At 34.8% G+C, this 14,558-nt stretch overlaps 1 pseudogene; it reads right to left on the reverse strand.

The window, feature by feature from the left end:
• Positions 1-798: 798 nt before the first annotated feature.
• Positions 799-877, reverse strand: LOC144222303 (small nucleolar RNA U3; annotated as a pseudogene).
• Between the last annotated feature and the right edge of the window lie 13,681 nt (positions 878-14,558).

Genomic DNA, 14,558 nt, shown 5'->3' on the forward strand with positions numbered 1-14,558 from the left:
CAACCTTCAGGATCCTATCATTTTTAAAATGTGGTATAAGGGGGAAACACCTACAAAAAAAAGAATACACTTCTCTTAAAAGTCTTGAGATGGACCTGACACACACAACTTCTCTGTTCATACTGCACAGATGAAATCCAGTCACTTAGCCACTCCTAAGTGCCCCAGAAATGTAATTTTTGGCTGGGCACCCACTCTCCAGTGACAGAAAAGCTAGTGCACATGTGTGCATATAAGCAACTAGGTGTTGGTGTTCTTTTGGTCTCTGTTTTTGGTTCTCTTTTCATTTCAATCTAAATGCTCTTTCCTGAGGAATTTCATCTACAAACAGAAGTGATTTTTATATTTTCTCTTTAGCTTGGAATTTTCTGGGGATCAAGATCTTTAAATGCATTGTTTTGTTGAATATCTCCTTCTACTTGGGTATCTTTCAGACCTCTAAAATGCAATTTGTGGAAATATGAATCATTCATTTTCTTTTCAGAGTTCGTTCATATGCCATAGTTTCCATCCTGAAGAATGGCTATGATATCATACTAGTTGCTCAAGGCTGAAAGCTGGAACATATATTTGATTCTTATCTCAATCATTCACCCTTTCTTTTCTTTTCTTTTTTTAACCATTGGTCACATGCTTCCTTCTCATCACTACTCCTTTTTCTCCACTCTTCCCCACCCTCCCTTGCCCTGGGATTCCCACAAGAATATCCTGACTGGTCTCCTCGATGTCATTCTAGATGCCTTTCAATTTATCCATGATCAATTTCTCAGGGTGATATTTCCCAAAAGGCGTGTATGATCTTATAGATGTCCTGTTAAATCTCATGGGATAAAATCTAGTAACAAACTACAGAAATGATCCCTGAAAGTATGGTCTTTCATGGGATAAAATCTAAACACATAGTTTGGCATACCAAGTTCGGCCCCTGCTTATTTATTATTTTTTTAAGCCTTTTATCCCATTATTTCCCAATGTGTTCTCCTAGCTGAGCAATTCCAAACTTTGCATGTTTCCATATATTCTTTCCTCCTTATGTAAAAAAGTTCTTTCTCCTGCTTTCCATTGCTTCTTCCACCTGTCAGTGTGTACTTCCTTCCTATCCAGCTCAAGAGTCATTTCTTCTGGGAGAGTCGTGAGTACTCCACACCCAGACAGGAGTAAGTGTGCTCTCTCTGGCAGCTGCTGAGTTTTCCAGTTCTAGAACTCCCATCAGTGTGTCACCGTGCCTTACTCGTCTATCATTAGTGGTTCTGAACCCATTATAATTTCCTGAGAATTTTTTAAAAAATACTAATGAGCAGCCTTCATTTCACACCAAAGAAATCAGAATCTCCAGCAGTAGAATGTTTTAAAAGCTTTGCCAGGGATTCTAATGGGCAGCCAAGGTTGAAAACAGCTGCTGTAGGGAACTAATTGTAGGGCACTGCTGTAGCATATTAGCTATTGAAGGTATTAAGAAAAAGAAAGAGAGAAAAGCAGGGGTGAAGAAAGGGAGTAGAACACTTCTTAGAACTGTATTATGGAAGAAATGAAGAACAATGGCAATAAATATTTACGACATACCTACTTAGTTCAGGTATTACATTTATGATTTAAATATACATGGATTTTAGTTGAGCTAAATAGTTTGAAGTTTATCCCAGTTTCTCTTAAATGTTTCTTGGAAGCCCTTAAATATTACATGGGAGTAGTGATTATAATTTTAATAGCACTAATCAATGATCGTGTGTTAAATGAAGTCAACTGGTGTGAATGGAATGAGATCAGTTAAAAGTTAATAGCTTAATATTAGTAGTAATTGATTCCAAATTATATCATAGTTTATGTTTTATAAGTAAATGAGTCTATTTTTCCCCAGGGTACATTTTGACAAAATCTTTTTTAACATAAATTTCCATGTGTGACTTTATGTCACTTCAGTAATGTGCAGTAGTGTACATATTTATGTTTGTCTTTAAGTTTGTTAGCAACTTTGCCAATTACACAGATGAGGTGATGTCATTATTGCCCATGTGAGCCTATGAGTCCTGCAGGTGGAGTAGGTTGGAGTGGGAGGAAAGAAAGAAGAAAGAATAAGAAAACACTTAAAAGGGACAATAAAAAAGTAAAAGCAAAAGAAAAGAATTTTTTTTTAATTTTCAAATTTCTAATTTTAGTAAAGTCTATTTTAATTTCAATAAAGTCTATGGTATTTAAATATTTATAAAAAATTCCAGAAATGTGATTGGCATATAATATTCACTGTGTTGCTATTTCAAATATTTTCTTATGTTTCAGGTTGATTAATTTGAAGGTCAAAAAAATCAGTATTCGTATGTTCAAATATAAAACCAGATGCTCCATGTCCAACAAATTATGAAAACCTAAGTAGGTAAAAAAGAAAGCAGATTATGGGGAGAGGACTATTGAACCTTAGCTATGGCTGAGTGTTCATTTCACACCCTGTAACTGATATTAATAAAACAACAACAAAAATGCTGTTTTATTATTGAGCCACTAGAGTAACTAAAGCTTAAAGTTATTCTGCCCTAGAACTTTCCAGGTAACAGATAAGAGAGTCATGACTCTCCTATTTGTTTAGTTCACACCAAGCTGTGTCTTTTGACACTTGCTACCCACTTGTATCTTGCATATCCTGAACCAATACCACAAACTCTTTTTTATTAGAAACCTCATGGTGGCATTAATGTTCTCAACAGTTATACCTAATTTTAAAATGGGACCACTTTGCACATAATGAAGTGAACCCCTGTCATTCAAAGTAACTATTTATATGTTTAGAATGTAATCAAGACACAGCTATTTTACTTAAAAGTAAATTAATCTGGAAGTTGTCATATGTTATATATTTCCCTATGCCATTTTTCAAAATACAGCTAGAGATATTCTTACTTTTACTATGGTTGATTCAGTAAATAAAAATCTCAAATGAAAGAGAGATCAAATGTCAGATTGTGCTGGAAATACAGAATTATGCTAAATAAATAAGAAGTATGATGTGTTTAATATCTGATCTATTTGTTTACGAAGGAAAGACAAATATATATTTGTGTGTGTATTACATTTCTCAACTCACAACCATATTATTTGCCTCAGTATGTGATCATCAGTGCTTGCTTGCAACAATATCCCAAGATTGGTACAGAAGCTGGGCAATAAATACATTTGTATGTTGGATGGATTTTGGAAAATCAAAGTTTCTATTGATTTTTGGCTAAGCACATTTCTTTCTAACATTATTCCCAATGATTGTGCTGCTTAAAATCATGTTCTTCATCTTCTATGGCTTGCTGAATTCACACATTATATAATTCACTCCACTGAATATTTATACAACATGCCTAGATATGGGAATATCTTTGAATTAATTTCCCTTTTTTTCAAATGATATGACATTCAGGGAAAATGTATCTACATCTGTCATCAGCACTCTCATTAACCAAAAAATTGTCAAAAATCAATATAAAATTTCAGTTTGTAGATACTTTAGGCTACATCTATCAGATAACCCTATACATAAGAAAAGATGATGTTAGCATTTTTGTTGTTAACTAGGATATTTTTCATGTGAAATAGAAAGATTAGTTATGAAAAAAAATAAAAAGAGGCAGAAAGATTTGACTATTTCTGCTCTCCATCATCTACCTATTGCTTCTGCCCCAAGTCTGCTGGACTTGCTGGACTTGTACTGGCTAAAATTGGTTATCTCGTCTACATTTTTTTGTCATGTAAATGTAATGGAGTTGTATCCCAACATACGAGATTAAACCCCCAATACATCAGAATCTTCCTTAGGCTTAACACTAATGTTTCAACTTTTTTTTTTTTACATACTCATGAAAATAGCTATCTGAAGTCTAATTTTAGGGGAAAGTCAGAGATTGAAAGACAATTTGAGGAGGTAGTTATTAGGTCCCTCCCTCAAAAGTACTCTCAGGTTACCTCTGCTTTTCTTTTCATTTTGATAAGTTTGTGACTCATTAATGTGCCTCAATAAATAGAATAATAAATTTCTATTTCATAATTTGAGTAGTTCTGACTGAGGGTTTTCCTCTGCATAGAAGGCTGCTTCGTTCACTGCTTTTCATTAACCACAGCTTAGAAAGTCCTGGAAAATCTCAAATAGCAGCCCTTGCACCAGTCAGTTCTACTCCATTACTCTTCTTTATTTTCTTCATGGTAATAAGTACTACCTGAGTCATCTTGTCTCCCATGATAAGAATGTGAGCTCCATTGGAGCACGTTCATTGTCCATCTCTGTCACAGATGAACCTGTGCATCTGTGATTTCAGGGGCTCATGTTCCTTCAAGATTCAGCAGCTCAGACCACCCAGGGCTGGCTCTGGCATGATGACACTTTCATGTGAACAAGAAAAAGCTATCTTCTCTCAGTGAATTTGGCACAAACTAACCTCCTCTTGGTGATATGACCCCCACGTACAAAGCTCAACAAGAAGAATGAACTGTCATATGGACTAAAAAAGTATGTGATTCCCACACGCAGCCTCATACTAGAACACCCTACTGATTGAATAATCTGCACAATCTCATAAGTGGTGCTGCTGATCCTACCTCTGCTGTAATACACAGCATCACCAAGACTTTGGGGAAAGTAGCAGAATCACATCCAAACTTAGGGAAGAGAGTCAGTTCTGGTGGCAGGACACAGGCTCCTCTAGCTTCTCCCCTGTCCCCCACTTATGCTTTGAAAATAATGAGGACTGTGTCTTACACTTATGGTAAAGGAGTGTGTCTTACTCATTTCTGTTTCTCTATTCCCTATCACAAGATTCAAAATTGCTCGAGAAATTCCCGACTTCATTGACTTTGTATGAGCCTGAAAAGTTCATAATCTCTTTATGTTTCAGGTATTTATTTGTAAAATAGGACAAAATTTGTAAATAGTTCCTAGGAATTTATTGAGGATTAAATAGACTAACCCACAAAAAAATTTTTTTGAATCTTTTTTGGTAAGCAGCAAGCTTAAAAAAATCATCTATTATTGTTAGGAGTAGTAGCAGTAACTACTAAAATTATATGAATTTGTATGCTAACCATCAGTTTCATGCTTCAATTCATTTTCTTTTTGTAGTATTTGGGCTCTAAGGCCTCACCTGGACCCCACAGGAGAGGAATGCAAAATCAGAAGTCTTCTTTGAGTGAATGAACTATATAGCCTTCAGCGTCAAATTTGTCCAAAAGGTTGAATTATTGCATAATCAACAAATATGCTCCATGTTCTTTCAGTCTTTCATTTTCCCATATTTCAGTTTTTTTCTCCCTCCCTTTTTCTCCTCTCTTGCTCTATTTACACAGATTTCAAGAAATAATGAAATATATGGGAGCCTATGGAATTCAAATGATCTAATGTAGCATTTTTTGAGTCAATCAAAGCCAATGTATATTGGCAACAACACATCAATATCCCTTGCCCATTGAAAATACCAAAGCTGTAGACCATGTGTGGTTACTTCTCTCCCACATCCCATAATTAAACAAGAGACTGGTTTTTTAAGGATGGATATAGTTTCTCATCAAAACCCACTGTTATCAAATCTCAACTGTGGAAAATGTTTCAACTATTTTTTTTCCTGAGATTATAATTATTTCCTTATTGTTGCTAAGATAGAGGACAATTTTCCTTGAGTATGTCCCCCCTGTTTTTTGGCTGTTTTTTAACCATTGCTGCCACATTTTCTTCTTCAGCTTCACCTTCTTGGGAAGCTCACTTAGATTCATGGTGCAGGATGCCACTCATTCATTCACCAACTTTTAGGGAACACAATCTATGTGTCTAACTCAGTTGGTTCAAGATCACTTCCATGGTCTTCCAATGTTTTTAATTATTAATCAAAGTTTCTCTGTGCAATCAGGCCTTGGAGGAGAGAAAACAACAACACCAGAGTCATAGAAATGCAGGACTAGAATGAGATTTTAATAGTTAAGACTTCCACTTTCAGGCAACACCACAATTACTGCCAGAGAAACGAGACTCTGTTTTCAAACTTTCAGCAAAGTAATTCCATAGCTTCTTGTTAACTACTGTGATGTTTTATTCAGAAAAAAATAGATGAAATGAAGATTTTCCACAGTACGTTTGTAGGTGTCATTTAAATTTAATAATATAGATATTTCTGAAGGTCACTATTTAAAACATTAAGAGTTCTTCAAAGATGAACATATTTATAATGAAACAGGTTTTAAAACACATAAAGATTGTAATTTCCAACTTTGGAAAAGGTATGTTCTATAGTCTTTCAACCTTTCCTTTGCGATGGGTTATCCTGCAAAAGTGTCAATGCAAGTAGTTTTATTTTCCTTTGATCATTCCTAAGAGAGTTTTCACTTTTTGGGGGTTTCTTGAATTTGGTATATGCACAGCTGTCTCAGCATGAGCTTGGGTGTCTGTCAAAAGCATCTGTTCATGGGCCTTATACCTTACAGCTACTGAATCAGAAATATGGTGTCTTTTGGTTCTCCTTCTCAGGAAATTTAATTCTTCATTATGTTCTAATATGCATGATTCTTCAATTACTTGTTATGTGTCTAGTACACAGATCATTCATTAAATGGAATTGTTTCCCAGTAAAGTTGTAAATTCTTGCTGAAGGCTAGGACATGACTCTATTATTCTTTGTATGCTAGGAATATCATAATTCAGGAGTGATTCAGGATATTGAATTTTAATTTCTTCACATATTTATTACTTCCTTATATCCCCGATTCCTTAATTCCTCCTAAGTTCTTTTTTAACCTGCTCCTAATCTAGTAGAATGTTTTTGATGTGATATCATACATATCTGTGTTTTAAAAATTCTGACTAAATTTCAGTCCCTTTCTCTCCTCTCTACTATTCCTAATGATCCCCATGGTACTTGTCTCATTTGCATTATCTCTCCCTTAGCTCTTCCCACTGCTTTTCTATTTCCTGTGTCTTTATAACAATAGTAGCTAATCAGATAAATGTTAAGAGAACTATCAAGTACTAAATAAGGTGGATGCTTCAATATTGCATTGTCATCTATCTCTGTATTCTTTTTTTACATGTGAAATTGTGCCTCAATTACTAGCACTTGTTTTAACATGCTTCCATATAAAATAGTAATAGTAATATAGGCATCCCTTAGAGATATTGTGGGTTTAGTTCCTGACTAATGCAATAAAATGAGTATGGCAATAAAGCAAATACAATATTGCAATAAAGTGAGTCAAATAAATTTTTTGGTTTCCCAGTGCCAATGGAAGCTGTGTTGACACTATATTATATTAAGTGTGTAATAGCACTATGTCTAAAAAATGTAGATGTCTTAATTATAAGTACTTTATTTTTTTAAATGCTAACCATGATCTATATTTTCAGTGAGTCATAATCACTGATCACAGAGCACCATAACAAATGTTATAGTAATGATAATGTTTTAAAATGTGAGAATTACCAAAATGTGGCACAGAGACACAAAATGAGCAAATGTTGCTAGAAAATTGGTGCCAATGGACTTGCTTGATGTAGGGTTGCTGCAAACATTCAATCTGTAAAGCACACACACACACATACACACGCACACATACAGAATTACAGTAATGTGCAATAAAACAATAACAATAATGTCATTTTTACTCTCTTTAGTGTGAGGAGGTTAAAAGAAATCATTTGTTTGTGTATACTAACATATTTTGTAGAAAAAAATTAAAGAAAGGTGAGTGTGTATGTACAAAAATATACTAGCTATTTGCTCTACCATATTTTGAATTTTGTGGGGTTTTTTCACATAAAAATTTTTTTAAATGTTTTTTTTTTTTTTGATAGAGAGAGACAGAGCATGAGTGAAGGAGGAGCAGAGAGAGAGAGAGAGGGAGACAACGAATCCAAAGCAGTCTCCAGGCCCCAAACTGTCAGCACAGAGCCCAACGTGGGGCTCAAACGCACAAACTGGGAGATCATGATCCAAGTCAAAGTCATTTAAGCTACTAAGCCACCCAGGAGCCCTTCTTTCACTTTCTTAATGTAGATGATGTTAAACTCTTCATTTTATTCCATCCAAATTAAGGGAATTTTCCCCACCAATTTAGGCAGAAATCTCAGAAGAATAGGCAACTAAGACCCATTTAACAAAGAATTGTGGGGAAAAGAGGAGGAAGAAGGGGACATGGAGGTGAGGAAGAGGTTATGCTCTTGATTATTCTGTACCAGTATAGATATTGATTTAACACAAGCAAGTTTATGCAATGGGAAATAAATACCAGTGATTCATAATTCCTTGCTGCAGCCAAATGCAGGCCCATGGAAGCCATAAGAATTTTTTTTACCACATAAAATAGTTTCTATTTAGTCTCAAAACATTTTCCTATTTGTAGCACTTTGGATATTTAAGGAAAAAGATTATCACTAATGCCACATTCTAAGGAATAATATTACCTTTGAAGACCAAATTCATTAAGTTGATATATAATAGCCAGCACTTTTATTGTTAATTAATAAAGGAAATTGTTAGGTATAGTGAAAAAATTAAATCAAGGACATTGGATATTTTAAGAGGTTTTGTTTTGGTTTGGTTTTGAGAAAACCAATAATGGTTTACATTGAACCTTTACTAGAGAAAGACACTGACTAATAGGACAGCATGTAGCATAAAAAAATGGAGTAAGAGAAAATTTGACAATGTTTAAATGTCACTGAACACTGAATAGGGTGGACAGGAATGCGACTCTCAGAGGAGTATATTCTGGTAATGTGCCACAACCCTTTGCTTAAATATAATATTCATTAAACAACTGGTTTGTCATGGGTACACAATACATGCTTTTTGAATGAATGGTTAAGTGAGAATGAGAATGATACATTAAATAATTATGACATATCCATATTTTGCTATTTAAAACAAGATGAAGAATAGTCACATAACAGTATCTTCACATTATATTTAAAACAAGTTACAAAATTGCAGAGTATAGTCACATTTTTGTGTAATGATAACATATTTTAAATTTAAGGTATACATAGAACTTTAAAAACAATACACGTTGAGAAATATATTTCTTCTAATTGTTCAGTATTTTAAGCAATTCAGTGAAAATCCTTGGCAACAGCCTAGGACATAACCTAGTTATGTACTAGGAGAAACTGCTTGAACTGCTAGATCAAAGGTTTCTTTTTCTTTTTCTTTTTTTTTCCTGGCTTTAGGTTTTCATATATATCTGAAAGTTTACTTCCTAAAAGGTTAAGTTGATTAGCATTTGAAGTGTTTTGAAGCTCAGTGTTGCCAACATAGAACTGTGTAAAGTCTTCTAGGTATAGATAAAAGCTGTCTCATGTAAGAACAGGAAGGTTTCTGTTTTGTTGTGAGTATTAGCACTTTTACTTCCGCCATTTGGTTGGTTTTAACCCATGTATTTCACTCATGTTCTCAGTAAGTTTTAATGTGTTTGTTTGGTCTTAGCTGAATATTCAAGCCCTCATTCTTTACATGTGGTATGAAACACTTTTGCAAATATACAGTTTAAATGAAAATCACCAGACAACTCTTGACTCATTCACACCACTCTCTCTATGTATCTTTCGATTTGGCATTTAGGAACTGATAATTTGGAGCATGTGTTCTCTTAGTCTAAACAAGATCATTTTCATAATTAAAAAAAAAATTTTAAGGCCAGTTTGAGTACTCATCTCAGAGGACCTTACTACTAACACTTCATTCTGTTTATCACCTCACCTTAAAAATATCTGCCCCCTCAAGTACCTAATTGATTATTCTGGCAATATTTTCTTGTGAAGAAACAGTGTTGCCTTTCTACTTCTCAAAAGGGAAAGGAACTAGCATTTATTAAGAATTTTGGGGCATAAAAAACCTAGCTCTTTACACCTGACTTCATTTAGCATTTCAACAGTTCTGTTATGTAGGTAACATTAATTTATATTTATAGACGATCAGATTGAAGCTTAACTATTTTAAGGAAGGTTATTCCCCCAAGTCCAAAAGTTGATGTTCTACGTTGTTTAATTCTTTCCTTGTTAATACTATTTTCTTTTCCCCATTCCTTTTCTAGTTTCAAAAGTGATCAATATTCAGGAGGCCCATTATCCATTATGAGTTTGAAGCTAAGTGTTTGGAGCATGCAAGATAGCAGCATGATGTTCCAAACAGTTTAGTTTGGCTATAATGCAGGTTGCTTTAGAAAGAATGGAATGTGTGGACATAAATTCATAGTGAAAGTACATGATTCATATCCACAGAGCAAACAGGCAAAACATGGTGAAAGACTGGATATGGGAGGTGAGGAAGAGTGAGGTATCAAGGATAATGAGTGAGATTTTGGTTTATGAAATTAAACGGATATTAAATGAATGACTCAGATATGGAATATAGGACAAAGTCTATCATTAAGTAATCAACTATATGGAAAAGTCTGAAGCTTAGAGGAAAGGAGTGGACTAGAAATACATTTTTCTGGAAGAATTAAGTATAGAGAAGGTGACTGAAGTTCTGGGATCTGATAAGATGGCCCAAGGACCAGATATAAAGAGACACCTGAAAAGAATCTTGGACTGACTTTGAGGACATTCGACATTTAATGATTTAGTAGAGGAAAATAAGCAGCAAAGACACTGGAGACAGAGATGAGAAAAAGCCAAAGAAGAAAAGTGTTTCAACTGGGAATAATACAGACTACATAGAAAGGTGAAAAAAATGATGACAGAAAATGGATGTTGAATTTATTGCCATGTATGTCCCTGTTGACTTCATTGAATAGCACACCAGGAGTGATAAGGGTGAAAGTCCCACTGTATTGTCAAGACATGAGTGAGAGCTGAGAAAATATGTAGTGTATAGAGAAAATGAATAGAAGAAATTTGATTGGGAACAGAAGAGAGAAAAGACAGTATCTGGAGACTTAGGTAGGTTCTTGATTATTTATATATTGACTTTAGATAAAGATATTTGAATAAGCTAATATTTATGTAACAATCCAGTAGGAAAGAAGCAAGTTAATCTCAAGGAGAGAAAGGAAAATTGACAATGTGAGGAGCCTAACTGGGAAGACTTCAGGGTAAGGGGTGGGATTTACTTTAGAGAGAACGAGAGATAATGTGATGTTTTGCTTTGAAGACCTTTTTTCACACATTTATATATTATAGCTGACTTTATAGTCTTACCCCTTAACCTGTGGCTATATTACTTTTAAATATATAATAATATTAAGATTAGATACTTAATAAAATAGAAAAACTTACAGAAAATTTTTAGAACTTTCCATCCACCCACCCTCTTTTTACTTGGGGATTTAATTGTTATCTTAAAAGCAAAATAGTTCAGTGCCCAGAAACCTTTCTCTTCTATATTTTGCTTTGCCAACCACAGTGGATCTCAAATTTAGTTCTTCACAGAAATTAACTGAATAAGTTTGTGTATTGTTTCCTTTTTTTTAAATTTTAAATACACTTTTTTTAGAATTTTTGTTTTTTAATGTTTTTTTATTTATTTCTAGGAGAGAGAGAGAGAGAGACAGCGTGAGCAGGGGAGGGTCAGAGAGAGAGGGAGTCACAGACTCTGAAACAGGCTCCAGGCTCTGAGCTGGCAGTCAGCACAGAGCCCGACGCGGGCCTCGAACCCACAAACCGCGAGATCATGACCTAAGTGAAAGTCGGACGTTTAACCGACTAAGCCACCCAGGCGCCCCTGTGTATGTGTTTTCACATCCTCCAAAGAACTAGATATTATCATACTTGTTTTTTTTTTTCATTTTTGTCAACTCAATGGACACTTTCTCATTTTCATATTAATTAATCTATGCCCTTCCTACTTCAACAGAGAATTTCGGGTGGGGGGAGGCCTTATAATGTTCATTTTATTACTAAAACATTATTAACATGCCCATAATTTGTTCATGTTGGATCAGCAATATTTTGAAGAAAAATTCCATTCTTGGCCAAAGTAATCCTATATTTGATCTCTTTAGCAAGTACCTACTCCAGAGAAACAAAATATAAAAATAAGTAACACTTTCATTGGAAGAACTCACAAATTTGATTCTAAAGTCTACATATTTTATCAAGAACTTTGATAAACTTGACTATCAAGAAGTCAAGATTCATCCCCTATTACTAGTATATATTCCTAAACCTAGTGATAATCAACAGTGTGTGTTCATTATATGAATGAATGAAAGAATGAGTAAATGAAGGAATGGTTTGTGAATTGTTATATCCAAATTGACATGGGTTCTTCAAAAATGAACATACTATGTTATTGTACATTATTATTTTTATTGACCACTGTAAAAGTTACTCAAAATGCAATATCACTAACCCTCACAACATCCTCTAAATATTATTAATCTCATCTTATAAATAAGAAATCAAGGCACATGGAAGTCCTAGCATCAGCCATCAGACAACAAAAGGAAATCAAAGGCATCAGAATTGGCAAAGAAGAAGTCAAACTTTCACTTTTCGCAGATGACATNCAAGGCACAGAGATTTTCAGTAAATTGTGCTAATATACATAGTTAATAACAGGCAAACCTGGGAGTCAGTTTTATGCCTGACACCAGAGCCCATCACCTTTCAGCCATGTCATGAATGGTTATATATGCTTGGGTTATAAAAACTTGTAATAATGAGTACATTTATTTCCTTTCATAAACTTCTACCCAGACATATCTATAGGGCAGAGATCCTAGAATTTTAGATATTGTAATTCAATTTATCTCCTAGACAGAACCATTAGATATTCTCTATGATGGTATCCTATAGAAGTATGAAAAATAGGTTTTCAAGTAGACTTTTTTTTCTCGAAAAGCTAGAACTATATGTTTAGGTATTTAAATATTCATGTTAGTTAATTTTGCCACAATTTTTGTAATGGAGCTGGGAAACATGTCCTATTTGAGTACAATATTAGTAAATTTAGCAATAGCCCATTACTTACTTGATCCCAAATATTTAACTCTTTAAAAAATTCTAACTCTGGTTTTATTTTAAGGTGTTTTGGAAAGAACTCACCCTGAGTTCTTGAACTGAATCAAATGTTTTCAAAGTATACCATAGAACCTCATCCTGATTTGGGGCTTCAGGATAACTTGGCAATGAAAGTACTCACAGGCAACTTTCTGGCCATCAGATGGCCTTCCTGTGACCTAGCCACAAGCACTCTATTAATCTACTTTATCACAGGGATTAGTAAAGCATGGGCCACGTCCTTCCACCAAGCACATCTGGTCCTAACTCTTCTTATCTCTCCATGTCTGTTTCATACAGTACATCTATTCTTCATCAGCCATGAATGTCTATGCTTTTTGAGGAGAAAGAATTTGCTATTTTCTACCTTTTTTACTTCCATACAAATTTTAAAAATAAAAATGTTCCTGTTCTGTCCTTTTCTATCTTCTATCTACTTCTGAATACAGAAAATGTTTGAATTTGCTCATAGAACACAATACAATATACCCACTGTTCCATCAAGTTTTACCATTTTCCTACTTTTAAAAAGAATAATCCTTATTTAAATCTATGAATGATAGTCACCGGAGCCCAGAGTACCATTTTTATATTTGCTTTAAACAACTGCATGAGTGGTTCTTCCTAGTGAGATCAATGAGGTTTTTCACCAAATGAGTCATGCTAATGGCAATCTCTTTATCTCTTATTCAGCCATATTGAAAGGGGGAGGAAGTGTGTTGCGCCTCGTTGATGGGGTGTCTCTCCACCCCAGCCTGGGACTGTGGTATAGGGAGCAAGGCAGTCTCATCAACAAACACCTTTCTCCCAGGTTCAAACTGGGGATCACACAGAAGGAAGAAGCTTCTTGTTCCTCCTCCCACTCTGTTTCTGAATAATAAAGGCTCTTTATTGGCGAGACATCTTGTTGCATTAACTATAGCAGCAAAAAAGCCAGACAACTCGCCCAAAACAACCCTAACTACTTTTATTAAAGATATTTATTTATTTATTTTGAGAGAGAGAGAGAGCTCAAGCAGAGGAGAGGAAGAGACAGAATCCCAACTAAGCTCCATACTATCAGCACAGAGTTCAACATGGGGTTCAGTCTCATGAACCATGAGATCATGACCTGAGCTGAGATCAAGAGTCAGATGCTTAATCAACAAAGCCACCCCTGTGACCCTCTGCTAACTACTTCTGAATGACATATTTATCTTTAAGGTTCAATTTTTTAAATTAAATACATATTTTTATTAGTTCTTACAATGATTAAGAGAGATTTAATAGAATATCATTTACTTATATCTTAAATATCAATTAAAAATTTACAACTATGTTTTCTTTCTATATAAAAAAGGGAGAATTTGGGGCGCCTGGGTGGCTTAGTCGGTTAAGCGTCCGACTTTCGCTTAGGTCATGATCTCGCGGTTCGTGGGTTCGAGCCCCGCGTGGGGCTCTGTGCTGACTGCCAGCTCAGAGCCTGGAGCCTGTTTCAGTCTGTGACTCCCTCTCTCTCTGACCCTCCCCTGCTCATGCTGTCTCTCTCTCTCTCCTAGAAATAAATAAAACATAAAAAAAAAAAAAGGGAGAATTCATCATGGGACACATCTATACTTCCAGG

The sequence above is a fragment of the Crocuta crocuta genome, unplaced genomic scaffold (assembly GCF_008692635.1).
Source record: "Crocuta crocuta isolate KB4526 unplaced genomic scaffold, BGI_CrCroc_1.0 scaffold451, whole genome shotgun sequence".
NCBI lineage: Eukaryota > Metazoa > Chordata > Mammalia > Carnivora > Hyaenidae > Crocuta > Crocuta crocuta.